The following is a 20407-nucleotide window of genomic DNA, read 5'->3' on the forward strand; positions in this document are numbered from 1 at the left end:
TGTTAGTTGTGAGATGATGTATTACGAAACGAGTAAAGAGACTTGCCGGTAATGAGATTGAACTAGGTATTGGATACCAACGATCGAATCTCGGGCAAGTAACATACCGATGACAAAGGGAACAACGTATGTTGTTATGCGGTCTGACCGATAAAGATCTTCGTAGAATATGTAGGAGCCAATATGGGCATCCAGGTCCCGCTATTGGTTATTGACCGGAGACGTGTCTCGGTCATGTCTACATTGTTCTCGAACCCGTAGGGTCCGCACGCTTAAGGTTACGATGATAGTTACATTATGAGTTTATGCATTTTGATGTACCGAAGGTTGTTCGGAGTCCCGGATGTGATCACGGACATGACGAGGAGTCTCGAAATGGTCGAGACGTAAAGATTGATATATTGGAAGCCTATGTTTGGACATCGGAAGTGTTCCGGGTGAAGTCGGGATTTTACCGGGTTACCGGGAGGTTACCGGAACCCCCCGGGAGCCATATGGGCCTACATGGGCCTTAGTGGAAAGGAGAAAGGGGCAGCCCAAGGTGGCTGCGCCACTTCCCCCTCCCCTAGTCCTATTAGGACTAGGAGAAGGTGGCCGCCCCCCTCTCTCTCTTTCCCCCCCCCTTGGGAATCCTACTTGGAATAGGATTGGGGGGGGGGGGGAGTCCTACTCCCGGAAGGAGTAGGACTCCTCCTGCGCCTCCCTCCTTGGCCGGCCAGCCTCCCCCCCTCTACTCCTTTATATACGGAGGCAAGGGGCACCTCTAGACACAAGTTGATCCACGTGATCTATTCCTTAGCCGTGTGCGGTGCCCCCTGCCACCATATTCCTCGATAATACTGTAGCGGAGTTTAGGCGAAGCCCTGCTGCTGTAGTTCATCAAGATCATCACCCATGCAGAGGCAGCTACTTGGCATGGGTAGTCGGTTCAGCCTGTCCCATTCCAGGTCTATGGTAAGTACGATTTGCGCCGCTTTTGAGGTAAGCGCCAGTTGGTTGTGTCCTAATGTGATACCCTATGTAGAGGAGCCCGCCATCCAAGCCAACCCTACCCGGGTTGCCTTCACCAACATGAGCTCCCCTACCTACCAAATATTTATTTATAATGTAGCCCTGCCCGGGTCACAACTACTTAATACAAATACTTCACCTGATCTGATCCAATTGCAAAATCAGTGGATCCACCTGATCCAAATCTCATTTCATTTATGAAAAATATTTATTTTTAGTTCTTATGCAAAATTTTAGAAATGACCTATAGCCCGGAAAACATTTATAAAGACATGGTCAAGGAGATGACGACTTGCCAGGTAGCGCTCCCACCAACTCAGAACCACCGGAAGTGGGTCCTATGGGTCCGAGATCGACTCCTGATAATAATTTCACAAAGAAGTTTATATTTTCCCTTATCAAGATCCAAGCATCAAGCAACACTTCCATACGGTGCAATCCATTTTAATTAAAGAGGTAATGATACGTGCTAGTGTGTAAGTAGAAGCAAAATGCATACAGCACATCAAGAAGTAGTACGCACGTGCACATCACAAAGAGCAAGCAAGCAAGCTCAAAAGGGAAAACGTGTTTAGCTGGTTGAACCCAACCCCTGCAGAAATATCATTTTTTTTATCCAACTAGTCATCTTCCCCAGCTCTCTTCCTCTCTCTCACTGTCACTGGTATGCTCAGCCGAACAGAACCATCTCATCTCTCTCTCCCTAACTACAGAGCAGGCCGCCGCCGGCTCGATCTGCCACTTCCGGCCATCTCCGGCGACACCGCGGACACCCACGAAATCCCCTCGACTCCCTCTACCATATCCCCCCATTTATTTGATCCGCCGCCGCCAAAATCGCCGCCACCACTCAATCCTAGCGCCGCCTGATCCAGGTCCGGTGGGCTTTCCACCGGCTGCAGCGGCAACGACGTCTCCATGCCTACATCCTCCCCCATCGCAGCCACACGCACGAGGCGTGCAGCCACGGGCGTCGGGCGCGTGCGGCTTCACCGGCGCTGCTCTGTTGCCATGGCTCTGCTGCTAACGGTGTGGACTAGCCACATCCTACTGCTACTACTGGTAAGTGCTAATCCTGATTCCTTCTCCATGAAGTGCTCCAAATTTCACAACAAGTGCCTGCTATATGTGAACGTGGGTGTGCATATGTTGCTCATTTTATCCCAGGCCCTACTATTCCCCACTCAGCCATATTGCCTTCTTTCTCTTTGTTTATCTCAAGGCCAAGAAATTAATCAAGATTTAATCTATGATGTGGTCATGGTATTGCTACTGATTAGATCTAAATGCTGTTCCTAACTAGTCTACTCATCCTTGAACACCATATAGAAGTAAACAGTGGCAGTGAAACTCCAAAAATAATTACTTGTGAGTAGATTATAAACATCAATCTCTCAGTGTTTGCTACAGATTGGCGGGGATTAATAATTAGGACAAGGTAGTATACACAGGAAGATTGATCTTTTGGATACATACATACATGTCTTAGCAAGTTACTAGTACCTGGATTTGATTCTTGGCATGTTATATCTAGTACAAGCCACGGATGTCATTCACAGAAACTTTTACAAGCTTTTGCAATTGATCTAATTAGTTTTGACTAACCTGGGTGTTTACGCAAACATTTTGTTCTTTTTACAATAAGGTAAAGAGATCAAGGTGAATAGATGCTCATGGACTGATTCAAACCGAGGCGGAGATAGATAAGAAATCAAGCAAGAAGGGCTAACACAACAAGGTACTTGATTAGTACCTGGTGGCGCATGCAACCTAAAGATCTTCACCGCAGTGAAGGACAGAAGTGTGGCAGAAGGTGAAAAGGCAAGTGGTGGGGGTACTCCAGCGTATGTGTGTGTGAGGTAGAATGGTCCAGTGAAAGGGATGGCTCCTATTTATAGTGGGGTGAATAGCTATGTCGGTTTGAAGACACATTACATCCATGCATGCATGCATGGTTAGTCTTGCATCCATGCCTCCAATTGTGAAATTTTCGTCAAAAAAGACCACCTACGTTTTGGCATTGACAAAAAAGACCACTTGCACGTCGCATTGTCAAAAAAGACCACATATGCCATGGCGGCATGTCCGGCAGCCGACACGTGGCACCTGCCGCCATGAGGGCTGGCAGCAGCTTGGGCTGCACAAGATTTCTCATACGCGCGCTGATGGAACGTAACGGAGCGATCCAGGTGGGCCCTTACTGCATGCGTTGTATCCTCTGGAACTGCTGCTGCGACTGCGACGCTGCATAGCTAGTGATGGCATGGCTAGAAAGTAACAGCGCCATAGGATTATGTTGTGTAAATCATCTTTTTAATTGTGAAAAGGGTAGTGCATGCCTTGACAACATCGCCATCATTAGCTGTGCAAGTATAGTAAGTACCGTGCTTCAGATGGTTGCTGCTACTATTCCTTTAAAGTACTGTATGTGATCATGCTTTCCTGCGGCAGTGAATGATCGATCTATTTAGCCCGTGGGCAGCAGCAGTACATGCCGCCGGAGGGTCTGGCGGCAGCTAACACGTGGCCCGAGCTGCCGCCTCAGGCAGTGGCGGCCGGGCCCACCTGGCCCACTCCGTTCCGTTGCATCGGCGGCTGGATGAGAAATCATGTGCAGCGAAAGCTGCCGCCAGCGCTCGTGGCGGCCTATCCTGCCGCCGCAGGCCGTGGCGGCAGGTGCCACGCGTCGGCCGCCAAACCTGCCGCCACGGTGTATGTGGTCTTTTTTGACAATACAGTGTGTAGGTGGTTTTTTTTGTCAATACAAGAAGGCAGGTGGTCCTCTCTTACAAAAATTCCCACTTGTGTCTCTTGTGGGTTGTACTATGGACAGGTGTAATTTGCTTGGTTGGCCATTAGTTGGCATTTACTTTATACTAAATGCTATTTGCTGTAATAATAAATGTAGTTGTTTCTATTATTTTAATTAATGTTTTGGCAACGCCGTTGAAATTATCATTATCTAATTTATTTATTATATTTTTTTACGGTTTTTACATTTTGTCACGGCAGATGTCCTCACGAAAGAACTTAGTCGTGGAGCCATCGCTACGGGTTAGCTTGAAGGGGTTAAAGCGGACAAGGGACGCAAGAGAGTTTATACTAGTTCGGCCCTTTACGATGAAGGTAAAAGCCTACGTCTAGTTGTGATGGAATTGATGGGGTTTCGATGACCAGGGAGCGAATACGCTTTGCCTGGGTCTCGAGTTGTTGTCTGTTGTCCTGAACCGCCGCCGGGTCGTCCCCTTATATACATGGGTGGCGCCCGTCGGTTTACAGAGTCCCGAGACCGGCTCATAAACGTGTCCGGTTCGGTCTCCACTCTTTCTATCTTACAATACAAGTTACATATCAATGCCGGTTTATAGCTACATGCTTTAAACCGGTTCTGGGCCCCGGGCCTTTACATAGCATCCTCATTTGTCTTCATGGGCTTCAAGCATAATCAACTACTGATGAAGTTAAACCGGCCTCTCCTGGCCGGTTTACGCCCAGTAGTAATATCCCCAACACCGGGTATGCCACATCATTCTCTTTGAGACGCCACTTCTTCAAAAAAAGAACATTGTCATGCAGACTCCGCATAGCACTGGTTGCAGCATTGAGCATATTAGTCGGTAGCATCGGCCTATCCGCCACATGCACCCTCCTCGAGATATCCTTAGGTGAAGGTGGCCTGTCCTGAGCACGGATCGTAATCGGTGCCGGCTGGCTCGCACCCTTGTTACTCTTTCTTTTCCGTCCCTTCTTCTAATTCTGCTGTAATGGGACCGAGTTCTGCTCACAGACCGCCTTCTTGAGTGTGTTGGGGCTGATAATATTTCACACCTCGGCTATCTGAGGCTCGGTGAAGTCGGCAGTTGGAGGCGTCTCCTGAGAACTGAATGCCAGACGACGCCTGTTGCAATTGGGTTTCTCTGCGGTACCAGCTAGATCGCGATCGTCTTTTGTAGGGTTGGGTTCTTGAGAAGGAGGCCCCAAGAATTCGTCATCGTACCCATGTTCGGCAAAGTACTTATCGACGTTGGTAAATGTACCGTCGTCATTGTCATCGTCGACCGGATCCTGTGCCATATGCATGTTCAAATCCTGTGCCATAGGGATGTCTGGCATGTCCGGTAGCGTTGCGGCGGTCTTGCCATGGCTTGGCACCGGCACGACTGTCGGTGTTGTCTTTGGGGTGGTGTCCCCCGCCCCCAAACGAATCTAGCTCTTCGGCCAAAGCAGGGGCAAGCTTACGCATGCGCTGAGGGTCATCACATCATCTTCGCCGGCCCCGGTGGGTCGAATCGAAGGTAACAACTCGTCGTAGCCTGGCAGCACCCGAACCAGTTGAACCCTATACACGGTGGGTGGCATCGGATTACCGTGGAACATGGGGTTGCCCGGTTGGACGATTCTGCCCTTGGCGACATCGACCAACTCGTCGTTCACGAAGTGCAGGAGAGTGCACGGAACGTCGGCGGTGCCCTGCGAAAACATGTAGGGCGTCAGGGATGCCCAGTCAAAGGCAAGGAGATGGCGTCGAGCTCGGCTAATGTCGAGGCACCGCCAACGGCGGGCGTGCAACTGACGGAGGGGCCGCTTGCTGCCGAGGTGCCGGCCGGCGTACACCCATGGCTCATTTTTCGCGGTGAAATTTGCGCCCGCGGTCTTGGATTTGGCTTCGGGTATAACCATGGTGGTGAAATACTAGTCTTCTTTTAGGATGCTCTTGGCCCATCTGACACGGAACATCGGGACCTTCTCTCCAGCGTAGCTCAGCTCCCAGATCTCCTGGATCCTTCTGTAGTATCTGTCCTTGTCGTTACCGGTGTAGGATTCCATTGTTACCCCGGAGTTCTGATAACCATCGCTCTTCATGTCCTTGTCCTCAGTGTAGAATGTCCAGCCATTGATATCGTACGCCTCATAGGTCATCAGGTTGTGCTCGGCGCCCTGTGACAAGGCGAATATGAGTTTTTTTTCCGCGGAAGAATCCTCATATAAAGGGTACGACAGAAGCTTCTCCTTGAGCCAACGCGTGAAACATGAGTTGTGCTCTTTGATTATATCTCCTTCCGTCCTCTGTTGGCCTCGGTCATTGTACGTCTTCTCAATAAAGGTTTTGTGCTCTACCACCCAAGGATCGACCACGTCTATGTATTGTAGCACGACTAGGTTTGCTCTTTCAAAGTCGGCGAGTCCACCCTTGAAGTCGACATGCATTTCGCGGCGACCGTCGCGGTGACCCCATCCAGCGAGCCTGCCGAGGTGCCTGTTGACGGGCAGACCAACGGGGTTCTCGATGCCTAGATAATTCGTGCAGTAGGAGATGCACTCTTCGGTCAGAAAGCCCCTGGCTATGCTTCCCTCTGGACGTGACATGTTGCGAACGTATCCTTTGATGACACCATTCATCCTTTCGAATGGCATCATGCTGTGCAGGAACGTTGGCCCGAGTTGGATGATATCCTCCACGATATGGACCAGCAGATGCACCATAACGTCGAAGAATGCGGGCGGGAAGTACATCTCAAGCTCGCATAGTATCACCACGATCTCTTCCTGTAGCCTTCTGAGTTGCCTCACGCCAACCGACTTCCGAGAGATGACGTCGAAAAAGTTGCATAGGCCAAATAGCATTTCACGGACGTGCGCGTCCATGATCCCACGGATTGCAACTGGAAGTATCTGCGTCATCAGCACGTGACAGTCGTGAGACTTCATACCGCTGAACTTCTGCTTCGCTAGATCTAGGTATCTGCTTATCTTCCCCGCGTAACCGTAAGGAAGTTTTACTCCTACGAGGCAGGTGAAAAACTGCTCGATCTCCTCCTGACTTAGAGTGAAGCTCGCGGGAGGGTAGTCATTTCCTGTCTTCTTGGCCTTTTTGCCTTTGCGAAGACTTTCCATGTCCTGCTTCGCCTCATCATCATCATCATTAGCGTGAAGCTCCTCCCTGATGCCCATTGATTTCAAGTCTGCCCTTGCTTTTGGCCCATCTTTGGTCCTCTCTGGCATTTGAGCAGGGTACCAAGCAGACTCTCGCACACGTTCTTCGTGATATGCATGACAGCAAGGCTGTGAGGCACACGGTGGATCTTCCAGTACGGCAAGTCCCAGAAAACAGACCTCGTTTTCCATACCTTCAGCAGCGGCTTTGGCGCCTTTCGCTTCTTTCCCGGCTCTGGCGCCTTTTGCTTCTTTCCCGGCAGTGGGCAATCTTTCTAATTTTTCAACATCTCGTCTATTTCCTCGCCGCTCCTCGTACGCGGGCGTCTTCGGGGTTCGGTTTCACCATCGAACAGATCCTTGCGTTTTCTCCATGGATCATCGTCGCGAAGCCACCTTCGATGTCCCATGAACACGGTTTTCAAAGACCCGGGATCTCTATCTAGCTGGCGATACGTTGTGTCATCCATGCACCTGACGCATCCAGAAAATCCGTGGACCACCTGCCCCGCGATATATCCGTAACCGAGATAGTTGTGCACCGTCGTGAGCAGTGCGGCTCTCATAGGGAAATATTCTTTCTCTGTGGCGTCCCACGTATTGGCTGGCATTTTCCACAGCGTGTCTGGCTCCTCTTTCAGCAGCCCCAGATACAGATTGATGTCGTTCTCTGGTTGTTTCGGCCCTTCAATTAGCATACTCATGTGAATGCACTTCCTCTTCATGCATAACTAGGGGGAAGGTTGTACATCCACACAAACACAGGCCAGGTGCTATGTGTGCTTCTCTGGCTGCCAAACGGATTGACTCCATCGGTGCTCGAGCCCAGCACGATGTTCGTTGGATCGTCCCCAAATTCTGGGTGTTCGAAGTTCAATGCTTGCCAGTGGCTCGCATCCTTAGGGTGACTCAGCATCTTGTCTTTTTTGTTTATCTCCGGATCATTTCTGTCATCTTCTCGCTTCTTCTCCTCCCTATCCGCGTGCCAACGCATGAGCTTTGCTAGCTTAGGGTCCGCGAAATACCGCTGCACACGAGGAGTGATCGGAAAGTACCACACCACTTTTCGAGGAGCTTTCTTCCTCTTCTTGTATCGAGTGACGCCGCACACCGGACATATGGTAGACTCCGCATGCTCGTCCTGATAAATGATGCAATTTTTCATGCACACATGGTATTTCACATGCGGTAAATCCAGAGGACACACGATCTTCTTCGTCTCCTCGAAACTGGTCGGGCACTTGTTCCCCTTGGGAAGATGTTCGTGCCAGAATGACATGTTCTCGTCGAAGCATGCATCGGTCATTTTGTGTTTTAACTTCATCTCCAGAGCCATGAGCGTTACTTTCAGGCGGGTATCCTCGGGCCTGCATCCTTCATACAATGGAGTAACCACGTCTATCTCCAGTTGATCCAGCTTGGCTTTCTCTCGGGCGGCAGCTCTTGCGTTATCCGTCTGCTTGAGAAGTAGCTCTTGAATATGAGGGTCCTGCACCCATCCTCCATCGTCGTCTGCTCCGGCATCTTCATCTTCATGATCATGCCCTTTGTCTTCATCTTCCTCATCATCATGTCCGGCATCTTCTACATGATGAATGTGTACAGCATCACCGTCGTGATCATGTCCTGGAGATTCTTCGTCTTCTCACCCGCCCTCACCGCGGTGGTTGTCTTGCTGCCCTTCCTCATTTCTTGCCCGGCCCCCATGGACAACTTCATAGACATCTTCATCACCTTGCCACCGATAGCCATCCATGAAACCACGCAAGTGCTGGTGGTCCCGCACTTGCCCGAAATCCGGGTCCGCAATAAGGCTCTTCAGCTTGCATCCTTGACACGGACATCTTATCTCCGTCTCGTTCTTTTGAAGCATCTCGGCCTTCGCGGAGCTCAAAAACCTATTCACGATGCCTTCGGTCATCGTGCGGACCATGGTCGCCTGTGGGGTTGAGCAAAATGATATTTTACAACCAAGAAAAAATTTGGCATGACTTTCCCTAAAAATAGGACCAAAAAGAATGCATAGTGCCAAAATTCTTGCCGAAACGGAAATGAATCAACATTTCGGCAAAATATTGGCAACTATCGCATTTCAAATACCGGTACCTGCAAACACAAACGTATATGCAACACCACAAACATATGCAACACCACATACATACATAGATCTAGCTAGGCCATAAAAAGTGCATGTGCACGTTGTTGGAGGGGAAAAATAGATCTACAACATAAAGATAGCTTTCCCCTTACTTACCTATCAAAAAAAGGTAATTTAACCACTTAATTTGGATGAATCTATGGTGCAAATGAGGTGAGGAGGAGGAGACAGCCAAGACAAGCTTGGAGGAGGAGGTGGAGAGAATGAAGTGGGGAAAGTGAGTGTGGTAGGTGTGGCTGTCCAAAATATCTAGCTGGTCCCAGGTTACTAATGGCACACCACCCACAAATGCGCCATTAGTAACCCTGGTTACTAATGGCGCACCAGCTTGTGGTGCGCCATTAGTAGTTTTGCAAAGAAAATTATAGTAGTGGCGCACTATGTGGCAGGTGCGCCATTACTAGTTAAAATTAGTAATGGCTCACTGTGCCCTGGTGCGCCATTATTATTTTTGGAATAAAAAAATTGTTACTAGTGGCGCACCATGGGTCTGGTGCGCCATTAGTGTCTATCACACTAATGGCGCACCAACTCATGGTGCGCCACTGCTATATAGTAGTGGCGCACCACATGTCTGGTGCGCCATTAGTGGCCATATCATCTATAGCCCTTTTCCTAGTAGTGAGGGTGGAACTGCAATGTTATCAATAAGAGTGGGGATGTGTTTCTGTGTGTGCCTGTGCGTGATAGATCTGTCGGGACGCATTCATGGATGATGAAGGGGAACCATGTGTTTGGTAAGCAAACCTAACTAGATTGGTAGATCAATTGTTGTTTGTCGAAGGAAGGGAGAGACACAACTAATGAGGTAGATCGATTGACGTGTGGGTAAAAACGAGTTATAAGGACCTAGCTAGCTATATGTATAGCGAGAGATCGGTCGGTGTACATCCATTTGTTAGAGGCAAATAAGGCCCAGCGAGACGGATAGACAGAGAGAATGGAGCTAGGAGGTGGTGTGAGAGGCCCAACTACTAGCTAGATAGGGGTAGGAGTGTGCGGTTGTGAGATCGATGAGAAGAGGGGCGAGAGTTTACATGTGTGTCTGACCGTATGAGAGACACGAGGCAAGGACACATAAAGGAGGAGATTGAAGGTGTGTGTGTATGTTGTAGGCAGGCATCACTGGAGAGGTTTATCGATCGGTGTGTGTCGTAAAGGAGTTGTGGAGACTCTGGGAGAACGACCTAAAGAAAAAAAATGAATGTGCCCGGTTGATAGAATGCCGAGGGAGGGCGAGGGCGAGGAGGGCATGTGCATGCACGAGAGAAAGTTACTGGTAGCTACAAAGGTTAGAGGATTGTGTGGGTGTAAGAGACTAACAAAGATCATAATTTGATATGAAAGCAGATTCATATATTTGAATAGGAGATCATAGTGTTTTAAACATTGCATGCATGAATATAGCGGTGATACACGTGCTGTGCACATGTTATACCATAATGTGATAATGCATGGCGTTTGCAACTCACAGCTAAATGCCGAACAATCTAAACCATACTATACATCAAACAATCTCACATTTTATTTGAATGTGTGATAATGTGTGGCGTTTGCAGCTTACAACTAAATATCAAACAATATAAACAATACTATATATTGAACATTCTCACATTTTTTTTGAATTTGTGGTAATGTGTGGTGTTTGCAACTCACATCTAAATACTTGTAGGCGTAGGGGGCGGGGCACCATACATAATGTGATAAACACATTATACATATGAGACATGGTTTAGATTATGAAGATCTAGCTAGAGCTAGAAATGTAATGTGATTTGAAATCAAAATAAAGTGGATTCAAAAAATCTAGTTCGAGTTCATATAGTATGCATAGTTCATATGTAACTCGAGACTAATCATGTGGTGTGCTGTGAAGATAATACACAAACGATGGTTTAACTTGACAATACTGATGATTGTAGATCTTATTCAAATAGAGAAATGAATTCAAATTTAGTTCATATTGAAGTGGTAGTATATACGTTTGGAATGCACTAAAACGTTCATTTGAGTAGTAGGTTGCATGCATTATACATGTAGCGAAATATTTTAATTGAACATAACATGAATTCAAAGTTTTGAATGACATTTGTAATGTGCATTGATTTGGTACAATACACGTTAGGTTTGTCCGGATATTTCAACCCGCGCCTTGTTAGCCCGAAATATTTAAGATATATCTTTGTCTCATTGTGCTTCGACAACTCCCTCCATCTCAACCCGCACCTTGCTATTCCGAAAGTACAAGGCGCACGAAAACTCCCACCTCCTGTGAAATCCCGACACGCGAAATGCCCGTGGTACCCCTGAACCGAAAGAACCGCCTCAAATCAGTGGGGGTACTTTCGTAACTTACCCCACATTTCGGACAAGCGCGTCTCTAAGCCATGGTTCTCCACTGCCATCCCATCCGCCCACCCATTCGTACACCGAGGCCACGAAAACCCACGACGAAACCCCACACCCTGCTCCGTCCGTCCACCCAGCCGGAGCCTCTTCCCCGACGACGTCGTCCATAGCAACACCTCTACGTCCCTCATCCACCGTACCGGATGAGGATCCGTTGTCGATCTCATCGCCTCGCCTGTTCAGCCACCCTGTCCTCCACCTCCAAGGAGCTGGCCCAACATTGCCCTCGTCTTTCATGCCATTTCCATTCCCACACCGCCGTCTTCACCTGCACCACCGGAAGAGCATCATCATCACCGTTTCCTCGGATGAAGCTGCGGCCTAATCGGCGCCACCAAAGAGATTGTACACTAATCACCGCATTTTCTTCTAGATTCAATCTCACAGTGCTGCCGGCGCTAAGTCCCGAGCCGACACGGCGCGGCTCCATCCACGGTGGCGTAGCCGGCCACTTCCTCCACGGCGTCGCTCCCTCGGCAGCGACGTCCACATCAGTAGGAGCTGCTGCTGCTTTAGCTCTCGCTCGCGCTGCTGCTCTGCTCTTGCTCTCGGTCCCCTGCCTAGTCTGCTCTTGCTATTGCTCTTGCTCGCGCTGCTGCTCTCGCTCTTGCTCTTGCTTGTGATGCTGCTCCGATTTAACTACACTTCAGTCGACTGAACCGAATTTTGGGTCAGTCGATTTTCAGGGGGGGCTCGCCGGGGTGAAGGAAGAACCAGCCGCAGCGGGGAGGGGGCTCGCCGGAGAGGTACCCCACTATCTATCTTAGGGTTCAGGATGGGGGCGGTGGTCGCCGGTGGTGGTGGGGTGTTGGCGGGGCTGTGGCGTGGGGATCGCCAGAGAAAAAGCTTGGCACGGGGGGGGCTAGAGGGGATGGATTGCCGGGGTGGCGGCGGACCGACGGTGGGGAGTGTTTTCGGGGCAGGCGGGGCGGCGCACCGCCGGCCGCGGGCGGCGGGGGGCTGCTGTTTGGCCGGTGGTGGCTGGCGGCTCAGGGGGGTGGAGGTTGAAGATGAACCGCAGGCCCTTGATTTCGTATCCAACGGTTGCAAAATCGACTGACCAGAGATGAAAAAGTCAGTCGACCGACGTGTAGCCTCACCTTGCTAGTGCGTTCAGTTTCAACAGCAAAATTCAGTTTCGACAGTTAAGTTCAGTTTCGACAGTTAAGTTCAGTTTCGACAGCTAAGTTCAGTTTCGACAGTTAAGTTCAGAGATGAGCGGCTGATGTATTTGACATATAGCACTTTGTGGTTATGTATTTTACGTCATGTATTGGAGATGCTATTAGAATTCCACTCAGGTTAACATTATTCGTTGTCTCTCTTGTCCTGCTTTAGCCTCGGCGTCGTACAACTCACTGGAGCTGCTCCAGCGATGAAACCCTCCATCACAGCGGAGCAGTACCTCGGGCTCCATCTCCAGACGCCTAAGATCTTCTTCCCCTCCTCCGACAGCAAAGTCAGCCGGAGCATCCTCACCGGCCAACCCAATCATGCTGAGATCGACATGGCTTCGCCAAAGAGGTTGTACACTTTTAATTTTCACTTGTCCTCCTTTTCAAATTCCTATTCATGAAGCACAAGACTAAGAGATAGTAGCATAATAGCATTATAACCGTACATTTTCTTGTGGTTTGACTTAATCTCACCATGCTTCTTTGCATCCTGTGATCTTCCAATTATTGTGAATCAAACACCCAGATTGGCAGAAATCCTGTGTTTTTAAATTCTCTGTTTTGCACGTGCATTCCTATCCTATTCCTGTCTATTTCCTATCCCTGCATTGTTGGAATCCTCCAAGTCAAACGAGCCCTTATAGAATTACTTCTCTTACAGATAGTTGTCAAACAAAACTTGTGTGGTTTGTCCCGCTCCTGCTGCGCCGTCGTCCACCCCAGCTCAGCTGCTCTAACGACAGAAGGGTCCAGCACAGTAGGGATCCGGTCACCAGACTGTCTTTCGCCGCCTCAGATCTTCTTCCCCGCCGCTGGCAACCATGAAAACTGCATTACCATCATCAACCGAGCAGATGACCTCGAGGACTACACGGGTCCGCAAGAGAGGTCCCACTCTTTCGTGTCTGATTACGTTATGCATCGCTTAATATTACATGCTACTTTATCGTCCTGTTCACCGATTAGACTCTGAGTCAGCTCCAAACTAATGGCCAAACTTGAGTTTTTAAATGGTTGTGGGGTACATATCGGGGTCGCTATCAATAGTATCTATCTACTATCTGGTTAATCTCCGGTGTCTACTATGAGTTTCATGTTGGGTGGGAAACAAACAGTAAAGAAGCCATTATCTGTATTTTTTAACTGAAGCCATTATCTGCCTACTATTATTGGTTTTGGGTCTATCCACAGGTTGCTACCATCACTCTGGATTTCTACATGCACTTCTTACATAATCTCACTATGTTTTATTCCTATGCATGACAGTTATTGTAAACAATGGAACTGAACATGTATAGCAAAAGAGACGAGCCTTGCGTGGCAATAAAATTTCATTTAGACATCACTCCATGGTAGGCGCAAAGGCAGCCCCCCTCCACGCATTTCGGATTGTAATCGAGAGGAAGATATCTGTTCTGAGGGGGATTCAGAAGGAGAAGACAACTCCTATTTACCCCCTGAGGTCTTCGCTCTAACTTGGCATGCTGATGTTGGTTATATCATTCATATGGTGTCTTGCATTGCTTACTTTATACATCAAATATGTCATTTGCTTAGTTTAGACATCCTTTGTGCGAATGCCATCTGTTTAGTTTATTCATCGTTTATGTGAATTATGCAACGCCATCTTGTTTAGCCAGGCATCATATATGTGAATTTTGCAATGCCATCCTGCTTAGTCAGTCATCTTACATGTAAATTATATCAGGCCATCCTTTTTTTCCGTTACATATTACATTTGTCAACAATGTTAGTACATTCAACTGCTCTTCGTGTGCATCAGCCATGTCGGTGTCAAAACCGGCGGATCTCGGGTAGTGGGTCGCGAACTGTGCATCTAGGCCGGATGGTAACAGGAGGTAGGGAACATGATGTTTTACCCAGGTTCGGGCCCTCTTGATGGAGGTAAAACCCTCCGTCCTGCTTGATTAATATTGATGATATGGGTAGTACAAGAGTAGATCTACCACGAGATCAAGGAGGCTAAACCCTAGAAGCTAGCCTATGGTATGATTGCTGTATATGGAGTTGATTGCCTACGGACTACAATCCTCCGGTTTATATAGACACCGGATAGGGTTAGGGTTACACAGAGTCGGTTACAATGGTAGGAGATCTTGAATATCCGCATCGCCAAGCTTGTCTTCCACGCCAAGGAAAGTCCCATCCGGACACGGGACGAAGTCTTCAATCTTGTATCTTCATAGTCCAGGAGTCCGGCTGAAGGTATAGTCCGGCTACCCGAACACCCCCTAATCCAGGACTCCCTCAGTAGCCCCTGAACCACGCTTCAATGACGACGAGTCCGGCGCGCAAATTGTCTTCGGCATTGCAAGGCGGGTTCCTCCTCCAAGTCCTTCATAGAAGATTGTAAACACCAAGAGTAATGTCTGGCTCTGCAAAATAGGCTTCCACATATCGCCATAGAGAGAATAATATTAACACAAATCAAAACTGCTAAAGTATTCCGCAGTGTGCCATCACACTACGGCCAAGTCCTTTACTCGAATCGTTTTTACTTTTCCACCTCAGCATGTTTTGCGAGGCGGTTTCCTTGGCACGTCTTGTCAAAGTAGAGATCGTGTACCCCCTTTACGGGATTCTCATCAATACGGATGTGGGTAACCCAACCGCGCCATTTATCACGGCGCTTGGGAGGCAAGCGAGTTTTACTAGGCTGGTGGGGACGCACAACCGCATCCGCCCATATAAGGGGATAAGGATCCACCTTTTTACCTACGCCTTCTTCCTCCTTTGCCTATCCATCTCCTGCGCACTCGAGCTCCAGTGCCCAAGCCCGCACTTCCCACCTCAACCTTCTTCAGCAATGTCCGGAGCGGGAGGCAAGTGGATGGTCTCCTCCGCTACGGAGGGCCAAGTCAAGAAGCTAAGGAAGGCCGGATACCTGTCCAAGGACATCGCGCACCGGCTTCCCGAAAAGGGGCAGCTTCTCCCCACCCCAAGGCCCCATGAGAGGGTAGTATTTCTCCCCCACTTCCTCCGCGGACTGGGTTTTCCACTCCACCCATTTGTCCGAGGGCTCATGTTCTATTACGGCCTTGATTTCCACGATCTGGCCCCGAACTTCATCCTCAACATCTCGGCATTTATCGTCGTGTGCGAGGCTTTCCTCCGCGTCCGCCCTCATTTCGGCCTCTGGCTCAAGACCTTCAACGTCAAGCCCAAGGTGGTGCGAGGCAGCCAGGAGGAGTGCGGAGGCGCCATGGTGGGCAAGATGGCCAACGTCCTATGGTTCGAGGGCTCTTTTGTGGAGACCCTGAAGGGGTGGCAATCCGGGTGGTTTTACATCACCGAGCCACGCGATCCGAACTGGATCATAGCCCCCGAGTTCCGATCCGGACCCCCCACGCGGCTTATGTCCTGGAAAGAGACGGGCCTGTCGTGGGGTGACGAAAAAGAGGTGACCGGATTACAAACATGCATCCAGTCCCTGGTGAACAAGCCGATCCGGATCGTTAATGTAATCCAGGTTATGCTCGTCCGCCGGATCCTCCCGTGCCAACAACGGGATTTTAATCTGTGGGAGTTCGACCCGGCGCAGCACCAAACCCTTAGCTAGCTCTTTGACACGACGTACGAAGATGCCTGGAAGGTGCAATTCAAGGGCGTCGAGGCTCCCGCATCCGCTTCCGAGGACCGCGGATACAGCTCGCAGCGTCACGCTAGCGATGTAAGCTATCTTCACCTTTTACAGGATGTTAAGCTTTTTTCATAGTTTGACTCTATGCGGGATCTAAACTCCCTAACCTTTGACAGGCTTGGCGAGCGATATCCGGACCAATTAACTGTCCGGTTCCGCTGCCCGAAGACCCAGCCCCAGCTCTACTAGTGAAGCTGCTGGTTCCGGCGCCTTATGTGGTGCCGGAGAAGAAGGCCAAGAAGAAGAAGACCACGTGGACTCGAAAGAGTGCCCGCAACATGGTGGTGTCAGACTCGTCATCCGACGAGTCCGAGACGCCCTCTTCCCGTGAAAACGAGGAGGAGGAAGAAGAAAACTCCCCCCCCAGTGGAGGGAGGAGAGAAGAGGAAGGCCGCCCCAACGGGGGAGGCCGAGGGGTCCAGGGAAAGGAAGACCCCTCCACCGGACTACTCCCCCGACGCCGAAGAAGGCAGAGAGGAGTGGCCAAACAGGGCCAAGCGTCCGGCGAAATCGTAAGTTCGGATATCAGAGTAACTCATGATGTTCCTTTGTTGCACAGCTTTCCCTAATGTTGAACGTAATTATGCAGCCCGCCCCGGGCCGAATTCAACGAATCGTCAGGCGGCTCTCTGGACTCATCGGACGTGAACTCAGTTCCACCCGCTGTCTCCCCCCGCACTGCAGACGACGTCGAAGTGGCGTCGCGACAAGCTCCAGGGCAGGAGGAGGTGGTCCCAGAGGAGCCGCAAGGCAACCTCCCGGACTCCAGGAGTGAAGGGGATAAGGCCCCCCAGGGCTCCAAGTCCGGCTTTGTGCCGGACACCGCGCCGGAATCTTCTACAGTTCCGGATCGCGGTAGGCGAACTCCTTCCAAGAGGAGCAAGCCTTCTGAGCCGGCGGCCTCCGTCCAACCGGAGGTGCCGGACAATCTGCTGGAGGTGCTTGACGGCGCCTCCATCGACGAGGGGCACCGTACTATTATGAGTACGGTGATCCAGAAGGTTCAGTCCGCCAAGAGCGGACTGACTGAAGCTTGCGCTAGCCTTCTAACAGGCTTCGAGGTAAGTAAAAATATGTAAAAATATTACCGCATAGACAGTAGCCCCCGATGCTCTGTTTGGCGTTCAGAAAGAAAATCCGAATAGAGGATCTATTAAATTTCGCAGGAGTCTAACAAAAAGAGTCAATATGCGCATGCAGGCTTCGCTGCTATCCACCGCCGCACTGACTGCGGAGGTGGGTGTCCTGAAGCAGGACCTCGAGCGGACCGAGCAAGAGCTCGGCCTTGCCAAGTGGCAGCTCGAGGAGAAAGAAGGTAAGAAATACCTTACAGAAAAAGTGCCTAAAAAAGGCGTGATTGCAAAAAAAATATAATAGGATTGTACTGCTTATTGTAGGGGCCACGACTGAGGTGGCGACCCTTAAGCAGGCGCTGTCTGAGGCCGAAAAGAAAACGGCCACGGAGCGTACCGAGAGAGACAGACTTGGGGCTCAGGTCGGCGAGGTGCAGCAAGAGCTTCAGGCTCTCATGAAACAGCATGAGAGTTTGGAGCTTGAGTCAAAGGCGCAAGCATCCGAGCTCGCGACGGCCCTTGAGACTGCCAAGTCTGCCAAGGCCGAAGCCCAAAAGGCCCTCCAAGAGTTGGAGGAGATGAGGAAGATAGCAGCGGGTAAGGCATTCTTCATGCAAAGCAGAAATATAAAAGTAAACTACTTGTTACTTACCCGAATCCGGAGCTCTCCAGGGGCATTCACAGATCTTCCCCGCAGCGTATCCGATGCCGCCGCATTCTACCGAGCTGAAGAGGGCAGCTCGACGGAGAAGGTGTTCTGGTCTCAGTATTCTGAGGCCGGACACCCTGTGCCTTTGAGCGACCAGCTGAAACAGCTGGTCGAGCTCCACAAGGCCGCCGAACAGGCCATGAAGGACTTCATAGTTCGGCTGTGGCTCGGAGAGGCCCTGCCTGGGAGCTATTTCGGGCTGGTGCGGCAGCTGGTGGAGGCCTGTCCAAGGCTCGAGGTCATCAAGCGCTCCGTCTGCATTGAAGGTGCCCATCGGGCCCTTGCCCGTGCAAAGGTGCACTTGGGTAAGCTGGACGGTGAGAAGCTTGTGAAGGACGGGCCGCCGCCGGGGAAGGAGCATCGCAAGCCCGAGAACTACTACAAGGTTGTTCTTGCAGGTGCCCGCCTTGTGGCGGATGAATGTACCAAGGATGTGATTTTTGAATGAATTCGCTCGTGTTTATCCTGTGCGCTGAAAACTTGTTCATATGCGCTAAGCAATGCTTATTGGATTTAAAATATTACTTTCCGTGCGTCCGTTTATCAAAAAATTGAGAGATGGCCAGTCGTCGGCTTCTGCCCCCATGCCACTAGTGCTGGGGTGTTCGGGATAAACCTGAGCGCTCTTTTTCCCATAGTTGGGTCCTTCGAGGGAGGCGCTCAGCACAACGAACCAGCCAATCAGACTATAATGCTTGAACACTCTCACTTAGCCATAGAACTCTATAATTTTAAATTTCGGGGAAGCCCCTAGTTCGGAAGACCGAGTTTGGGGCGCTATCCACGCCTTCGCCGGACAAAGCCAGCTCCTCGCTCGAAGCGGCATAAGTCTTTAGGGACTCGAAAAACCTCTCGAACAGCGACCGGTCTCTCGCCTCATCATGACAGTCAGTTTTAGCTTTCTCCACTAAGGTGCTTAACCCAGCTGAGCCGGGGCACAATCGCAGTGGTTCTCCTAGTGCTACCTTAGCCGATAGAGCGGAACTTAAGGCACCAAAACATAGGAGCCGGGCAAACCCAACTATTGACCCAAATCATGATTCGGAGCCGATGCATATAGTGCTATAAGTTCGGGGTGCCGCACTTGTGAAATTGTACGGACTTCTCACGCCATAATGAGGGGTACTGAAGCCCCTGGCGTGTTTGCCGTACCATGGTGTATGGGTGCAATCATGTCATTTAATAAACATATATGTGAAAAGAGGATAATGCAAAAAATAGACAAAAAGCTAAGCATTGTTTATAGAGAGGCTATTTATCAAAGCCAAACGATACAAATAGTGCGGTAAGCAAAAGATATTGGACTATTCAGTATGTCCTGACCAGGGGCAGGCCGCGGAATTGTATTTAAAACAGGTACACCGCTCGTAACAGAGACCACCTGGGAGTTCCATAATGTGGCATGGCTTGTCTGCCTCCCTGAATCTTGCATCGTTTGTGCGGCAGTCGAATTGCCGAACAGGTCGTCCGAAGTATGGAGTCCTGAAAGTAAGAAAAAATTAAAAAAAGAATCCGGCAGCCCCTAGTATGTTTTAAGCCGTATTTTTGGCGTGCCGTTATTGTGCCCCTTCCCCTGTGCCCATGGTATTTCAAGGGCGTAGTTATGTACGCGAGGTACTGGTTTTGCTATGTCGCGAAAGCTGGGGTTGGGGCCACATTGCTATGCTTGCTCAAAGTGTGCCAGGCGGTCCTGCTGTGGGTTACTCCGGGCGCGCTTGGCAGTGTCTAGCTTTTTAATGGCCGGACTGGAGATTTGCCTGAGAAGGCTACTTTGTACCTCCACTGCGAGAGCCGCCGTATGATCCTCCGTACGGAGGGAGCGTTCGGTGTTTCCGTTGACCGTAATTACTCCTCGAGGGCCTGGCATCTTGAGCTTGAGATATGCGTAGTGCGGCACCGCATTGAACTTTGCGAAAGCGGTTCGTCCGAGCAGGGCGTGATAGCCACTGCGAAACGAGACTATATGAAGATTAACTCTTCGCTTCGGAAATTATCCGGGGATCCGAAGACCACGTCAAGTGTTATTGAGCCTGTACAGTTGGCTTCTACACCTGGTATAACGCCTTTAAAGGTCGTTCTTGTGGGCTTAATCCTTGAGGGATCTATGCCCATTTTCCGCACTGTATCCTGATAAAGCAGGTTCAGGGTACTGCCGCCGTCCATGAGGACTCTTGTGAGATGAAATCCGTCGATGATTGGGTCTAGAACCAATGCGGCGAAGCCACCATGACGGATGCTAGTGGGATGGTCCCTTCGATCAAAAGTGATCGGGCAGGA

At 50.1% G+C, this 20407-nt stretch overlaps 1 long non-coding RNA gene across 1 annotated transcript; it reads left to right on the forward strand.

Moving 5' to 3' along the window:
• The first annotated feature begins 1592 nt into the window (after window positions 1-1592).
• On the forward strand, window positions 1593-3051 carry LOC125552999. Its single transcript, XR_007303876.1, has 2 exons — window positions 1593-2073; window positions 2657-3051. It is a non-coding gene; the product is annotated as an uncharacterized LOC125552999 (long non-coding RNA).
• The last annotated feature ends 17356 nt before the right edge of the window (window positions 3052-20407 follow it).

This window comes from Triticum urartu, chromosome 4 (assembly GCF_003073215.2).
Source record: "Triticum urartu cultivar G1812 chromosome 4, Tu2.1, whole genome shotgun sequence".
NCBI classification, from domain to species: domain Eukaryota; kingdom Viridiplantae; phylum Streptophyta; class Magnoliopsida; order Poales; family Poaceae; genus Triticum; species Triticum urartu.